At 43.0% G+C, this 7,176-nt stretch overlaps 1 protein-coding gene across 9 annotated transcripts in view; it reads left to right on the top strand.

Moving 5' to 3' along the window:
• The window catches only part of GPR45 (G protein-coupled receptor 45), an 81,074-nt gene that overhangs the window by 18,827 nt on the left and 55,071 nt on the right, over window positions 1-7,176 (top strand). For 2 of the 9 annotated variants that reach the window (XR_896471.2, XR_002782757.1), the window contains 2 exons: window positions 2,509-2,639; window positions 3,414-3,860. The exons of 3 other annotated variants lie outside the window; for them this stretch is intronic. The gene's annotated coding sequence lies outside the window, so the exon portion shown is untranslated. Of the gene's footprint in view, window positions 1-1,108; window positions 1,412-2,508; window positions 2,640-3,413; window positions 3,861-7,176 lie in introns of those variants that run through there. 4 more of the 9 variants (XR_002782756.1, XR_002782758.1, XR_002782760.1 and 1 more) reach the window with 2 other exon arrangements.

Consider the following 7,176-nt stretch of genomic DNA (forward strand, 5'->3'; position numbering starts at 1 on the left):
TGTGTGTGTGTGTGTGTGTGTGTGTGTGTACACATACATATATCTGTTTGAGTTTCTGCTTTCAGTTGTTTTGGGTGTATGCCCACAAATGGAATTGCTGGATTGTATCGTAATCTTATTTTTAACTTTTTGAGGAGCCTCCATGCTACTTTCCACTGTGGCTCCACCATTGTGCATCTCCCCAGCAAGGCATAAGCACTCCACTTTCTCCGTATCCTTCCCCAAACTTGCTATTTTTTCTTATAGTAGCCATCCTGATTAGGCATTTTCCTAATCTTTCCTAATCATTAGTGATGCTGAGCATCTTTTCATATGCTTAGTTGGCCGTTTGTATATCTTTTTTCAAGAAATGTCTATTCTAGTCCTTTGCCCATTTTTGAATCAGTCGTTTGTTGTGGTTGAGCTGTAGGAGTTCTTCGTACATTCTGGATATTAATTTCCTGTTAAATACCTGCTTTGCAAATATTTCCCATTGGTCTTTTCGCTCTGTCGATAGTGTCCTTTGGTGCATAAAAGGTTTTGATTTTGATGAAGACCAACCTATCTGTTTTTTCTTTTGTTTCTCATGCCATATCTTTGGGGCATCATTACAATGTGGAGGTACAACAACTTTTCTCCACAAGAACCTCACTCCTCTGTGGCCCCCTCCTAGCACCCTTGATCCACTAGGAGAGCCTATGGGACACAGTGTTGTAATAATTCTCCCTACCAGGCTGTGAACTATCTAATGGCAGGAAGTTTCTGTCATCCTAGAGCTTTGCAATGTACTTCACGGCACAGAGTGGGGACTGAAAAAATGTGGGATAAGTAAATAAAGGGGTCACTGAATGAATGGCTCTAGGAAAGAGAAAAGATGGCCTCTCCACAGGGCTGCAAAGCCTCAGACCTGACAGTTTTCAAAAGCTCTTTATTTTTTTCTTTTCCTCTCATCCTGGGAGGATGCTTCTCAGTGAGACCTGGCTTTTATATAATTGTTTGCAGCATAACAATACTGTTCTATAGCTCTAAGGCAGCGGCCTGATTTTCCTCCTTCTTTAATGAAAGGGACATGTCTTCTGTGGAAAATCAGTGATTTATCGAGTGACCAAAGACCTTCTGTTCCTAATAGAAACCGGTATAGACAAGTGGCTTGCTGAAGGTGAGGAGAGAAGGTGACCACCTACTTCTGGACAGGAAATTCATTTCATTGCCCTGGCGTGTTCTTGCTAATTTGGAGCCGAGTTTCATCTTGCGGTTCCCCCTCAGATGGACAGCCATCTTCAGGACATCCAGTCCAAACACTTGTTTAATGAACTTTGTGCATGTAACTCTCCCATGAGCCCCAAAGCTCTTGGAACACAAATTCAATATAAAATCAAAATTGGAAGCATTCCTTCCATAATAAAAGAAAATCCACTGACTGAAGCATGAATAGTTGTTGATGATGATCTTTTCCTGTTTTTCATTCCTTTTAGGACAGCCGGTGTCACTATCAAATAAAGGGCTCAGGCACGAAAGCTAAGGAAGAGTAATAGGAGAAAAATATGAGATTAGGAAAATTCTGTCCATTAACTCTTCATGCAAATTGAGAAAAGACTGCGATTATCAATAGTTATTCGATTTTAGCTATGGAACATCCAGTAAAGTTAATAAGTCTTTCTCGCCCTGTTGGAGCAAGTTTGAAAAGTCATGGCATTCTAGAAAGAGCAGGGCCTGAATCTGCCCCTCCCCTTCTCTCTGTATGATCTGGCACAAGTTATGTAACCAGTCTTAACCTCTACCTGCTCATCTGTAAAAGAGGAGGGGTATAATGACAAAATGCCTTACAGAGCTGCTGTAAGAGTAAATGAAATAGCACTTCTAATGCATGTAGCATATATTCAACAAATAACTTCTTACCTCCTCCTCCCTCTCCCTGTAGGTGGAACTTTTCATGGATATAGTATTTACAGGTGGAGTTATTGTTAGGTGATTACTAATTTAATAACAGACTAGGGGCAGACCAGATGACCAAAGCTCCGTGGACAGAAAAATGAGTTTTTTAGAAGACATCATCTCTTTTATCCACTTATTCCTTTGTCAAACATTTGTGTGAGCCTTGAGAGAGGAGCCAATGGTAATGAAGGATTCAATGCTGGGCTTGGCCCTAGAAGCTCAGCCTGATTTGCAAGTAGCTTTTTCTTTCATGCCTTATTTCTGAATTGACCCCAGACATCTGAGTTGGCTTGGGTGAACTGTCGTGCCCACATTGGTCAAAGTCTGAGTTCTCCACATTACTGTAAGCACCAAAGATGGGCTCTGCATTTCATTCAGGGCTGCATCTCAGTGCTCAGCTTGCCACCAAGAGAGCCTGCAACAGCCACAACTGACCACTGACCCACATCTAATAAATAACATTTTTTTCGCCGCCTCTACTTCAATATAATTTCCTCTTTCTCAAGTCCCAAATCAGACAAGCAACTGAGGCAAGACCTGGAATGTTTGGTAGCTTGTTTTTTTTTTTTTCTTTCTTTCTTTCATTTTATTGAGGCCGGAAGTGAACGGAGTGGTTTCCACCCCCACGAAAGAGCAAAGGGAAATGGCAACATATTTGGGAAGAACTTTGCAGAGTTAAAGGATTTATAAGAAATTGTAAACAGATTGCGCTGTGGAGCCCAAAGGTGAGTGAGGAGAATCGGAATCCTGTTCACTGAAGAGATATGAAGCACTTTCTTATTTTTTATCACAAATTTCTCTCTTTTTGTTCCCTGTGGAGAAATCTGTCTCCACAGATATTTATAGTTCAGACTTCCAGAGGGCAGAAGGCTCCTATCCTTGCTGCTTGGAAGTTTTCTTCTGCTGACAGAACAGAATAGAGGCGCTGACGCTGTGCAGACAGCTCATGTTAAGAGGGCAGACGGCCCACCCACCTGTCACCGCCAGGCCCTGAGCTGCCCGGGCTTCATTTTGGAAAAACAAATTCTCAGCAGAGACATTTTCATGGGCTGTTCTCCTCATTTTTAAAGACACTTGGCAGCCAAAATTAGTGTCTTTTCAAAAAAAAAAAAAAATGTTGTCTCCAGTATTTAAAATATAGAATTCAACTGAATAAATAATAAAGATCATACTGACTTTATTCAGGATTCATGAACCAGGCAGCATTCTGGCTAGCAGATGGGAAGGAGGTCGGAGGAGCTGTACAGAATAGAAGACTTTTATGAGCAGAAGGGAGCAGGACAAACACAAAATGGATTAGTTGTGGCAAGGTCACGTTCCTTTAGGGGATGGCAGGGACCCATTAGGCAGAAGACCTCGCAGGTACTGCTCAGATGATTCTTGATTGACTAGTTTAAGATTTGATTTTGGGGAGAGGCAGAAACTAATCCCGGTTTAGTGATGTGGGCCTTAGCATAAGCGACTCCATTTTGGACCTGTTGTCTTATTTCTAACACCAGGTTGAAACTCGTCCCCCGACTTTGTGATTACCAGAGGTGGTCTACGTGGCACCGGGAAGCCCTCCTTCATCCTGTTGTCCTATGTGTTTCTTCAGAACGAATGATCCTGTACTCTTGCTTGCACCTTATCCATGTTGAAGTGACTGCTTTCTCAGCTTAGCCTTTTTCTCCTGAACTCATTCTGATCATGTATTGATACTTGCTGTGAACCAAGGCAGTGCTAGCCATGTGGGAACAGTATTCATAGATCAGAATTACCATCTCCAGGGAACTCAGGCTCTAGAGGGAAAGACAGAAGGTTGCGAATGGACTCAGTTCTGAGTTGTGATTGAGATGTGTTGGAGTACTCCGGGAGGCAAGGATAGAGCCCTAGACACTTGTGCGGGTGATGGGGTGGGGGTGGTCATAGAAAGTGCTAGCCTAAAAAATAAAAGGCCTTTTGAAGTGAGAGGCAACAAGTGTTTATTGAGATCAATAAGAATAGCTATTTGGGAAGCACTGATTCAGGCAGAAGCCTGATTAAGAGATAGAGACAAACGGTATTTATGAGAAAGGGAAGGGGAACAATTACATCAACAGAAGGAAGACATTTCTTTTCTATTGGTGCAGATAAAATAGCAGAGTGATGTTAATTCTAAACAAGGTTCTTAATTTTTAGTCCAGTAGCCAGCAGTCCACTGGTCATCGGTCTAGTAGTCATAATAACTGCTTCCTCGTTATCTTTGCAAACAGTCTTTGGGACACAGTATTGCCCTAGGCCCAGTCCAAAGGTTATTTTGCCCTGTTTCAACATTCTAAAAGTTTGAGGCATATGTGCAAGACAGTTTCTTTGTCCTGGCAGTTCCGGCTCCATTTTAAAGTGGCTCCGTTTATACTGTTGTGTTTAAAAACACGCACAGAGCCCAACAGAGTTATTGAGGGAGCTGAGAGATAGCAGGCAAGGAAAGAATATTTCGAGCAGGTATGAGAATGTTTGCAAAGTTTGGGGCTGTGACAGGGCATGGCCTGGGGCAGCAATGACCTTGGCAAGGCTGGAGGCCCAGATGAGTTTGAGGAGTGACAGGAGTTTAGATGGGAGAAGCCAGGGCTGAGGCATTGTAGCCTGCAGGGCCTCACTTGAAGGGCGCCCCCAGTACTTGACTGTGAAGGTAGTAGGGTTCATCCAGGATTTATTGCACACTTTTTTTCTTTTAGTTTTTTAAAAAACATTTCCTATGGAAATGTTAAAACATATGCAAAAATAAAATAGTATAACAAATCTCCTCATACTCATTATCCAAGTTTGATAGTTATCAACATAGAGCCAGTCTTGTCTCATTTATATTTTTCCACTGCTCCCTGCTTCACCCTTTGGGTTATTTTAAACAAAACCCCAGACATCCTGTCATTTTAGTTGATACTTAAGCATATATCTCTAAGAGAAAAAGAATCTTCTTAAACACACTTCAATAGTATTATTACCATTTAAAAGTTAACAATAACTCCAAACGTCATCTAACATTCAGCTAGTTTTCAATTTTCCCCAGTTGGCTCCGAGATGTTTTTTAACAGTGGTGTGTTAGATACAAACCAGATCAACAGTTGCATTTTGTCGATAAGTTCTTAAGTCTTGTTAAATAGGTAACAGTTGCTCCTCTCTCCACTTGGCCCCTGGCACTTGTTGAAGATAACAGGTAATTTGTCCTGCATTCTGGTTTTGGTCATTGAGGGGACTAGGGTACTGGCTGGAATAATCTGGGAGTTTGGGGAGGGTGAAAAGGACCTGAGCACCAGGGGGATGGCAACAATCTGGCTGGAAAGGAGGCTGTGCTAAGGCTGAGGCAGTAAAGGTAGAAAGGAGGGACGTGTCTGAGAAATATATAGAAGTGGAATTAGAGGTAGAGGGTGAGGGAGTCAGCCGGTGGTACCCAGGTCTCTGGTTTAAGCAGCTTGGGATACGGGGTCATTAAACAGAGGGAGGGATCTCGATGTGGAGAGGGGAAAGGGCGATGTATTATTAGGATACAGATTTGGTGATTTAAACAAAGATCAAAACAAAATACGTACACACTAATGGGGTTCAGGACATGCTACCTCCAAAGGTAGCACTTTAACATACTGACTATTTCAAGAGGAAAAAAAATTGAAGAATGTCATGTACAAGAACGACATCTGACCTTCTCCTGAAGCAGGTCAAAACCTTCATGTGAGAGGTGCTCTCCCTATACCGGAGAAAGGAGTATTCTTAACTGGAGAGATAAAGGGACAGAGGAATCTGAATGAAAGGCTTGCTAAGTTTCCCCAGTTTATTATCTTTAGCTCATACTCTTCCTGTCATATCTTTTCACAACCTTCCACTCTTGATCAAAACTAGCATAAAAACACCCAGATGTACCCATTTCTTCCTTACGAAGCCTCCCGCATCATGTAAAACTTAGTGTAAGGGGTTCAGAACTAACATGGCAGCTCCATGGTTGGCACACAGGCTCCTCCGCCTTGTTCAGAGATCTGCACAGTCCCAGATGGCTGACCACCAAGTCTACTGGCCCCGGTGCAATGGAAGGAGAGTGCACCTCTTCCCTTTAAGGTCATGACCCACAAGTTCCTAGCATCCCTTTTGCTCACATCTTTTTTGCTAGATTTTAGTCACATGGCCATACCTTGCTGCAGGGAGAATGGGAAATGTCTTGTGCCCAGCTAAAACTCTGGGGCTCAGCTGCAAGAGGAAGAAAGGGAGCATAGGTGGGGTGAGGGCAGACTCTGCTGCAAAAGTTGCGGTTTGCTTTGAGGCATATTGAGTTTCAGTGTCCGTGGGTGAATTTCAGGGGAGAGACTTGCAACCCAGAAGAGAGGTCTCAGGGGGAACGTTGGTCTTAGGATTCGTGGTACCTGTTAGGAAGCCATAGGGAAGAACCCAACAGACCCATGATTTAGGAGGGAGAACATTGCGTGTCATTTACAGGGTCAATTGGAAAGAGTGAGGCTGAAACCGGATTACTTAGGAGCTATTATAACGATCTAGAAGATTTTGCAGGGGAAATAGTCACAGAACTTAGCGACTGGTTAGATAGGATGGAAGAGGCAGAAGGAGGAGTAAAAGATGACTCAAGGTGACAAGTCTAAGTGCCAAGTGACAAGATAAGATGCCACTTAAAGAAAAAGCAGTCATAAGAGAGACATATCTCTGAGAGGGCAAATGGATAAGAGGCTGGGAAGTAAGAAGAACTTGGTTTTAGACATTTTAATGTGAGGTGCCAAGAGTCATCCAGGTGGCAATGGGATAGAGGGTGGTGAAGGGTCCAGGTTCGGTATCAGGGCTCAGAGTTCAAATCCAGGTTCCACCACTTCTAGGCAGTGTGACCTTGATCAGGTATATACCACCTCGGTGTCCTCAAAAATAAAATAGTGCTAATAAGAGGGATTGCATAAATACATGTAAAACACGCACGCAGTAAATGCTTGATATATGTTTGATTTTATTATTGCAAGGGATAATAGTAAGTTGTGGAGCTGGCATCTGGAAATAGAAGCCAGAAGCCCTGATAAGGGATTAGAGGTGAAGATTTGGGGATTCTTGCAACAAGGCAGGAGTGTGTAAGATCCCAGAGGAGAAGCTGGACAGTGTAAGCACACGCTTGGAGAACACGCATGTGTGGAGGGTGAGGCCTCTCCTGTCCCCACTGTCCCCACGCAGCTGTGATCTCCGCACCGCAGATATTGCTTTCACAGCTCTTACAAGCCTTGTCATTTTCTATTAGTGAGTGGATTTTTCCATTAAAATTCT

This window comes from Pteropus vampyrus, unplaced genomic scaffold (genome assembly GCF_000151845.1).
Source record: "Pteropus vampyrus isolate Shadow unplaced genomic scaffold, Pvam_2.0 Scaffold160, whole genome shotgun sequence".
Lineage (NCBI taxonomy): Eukaryota > Metazoa > Chordata > Mammalia > Chiroptera > Pteropodidae > Pteropus > Pteropus vampyrus.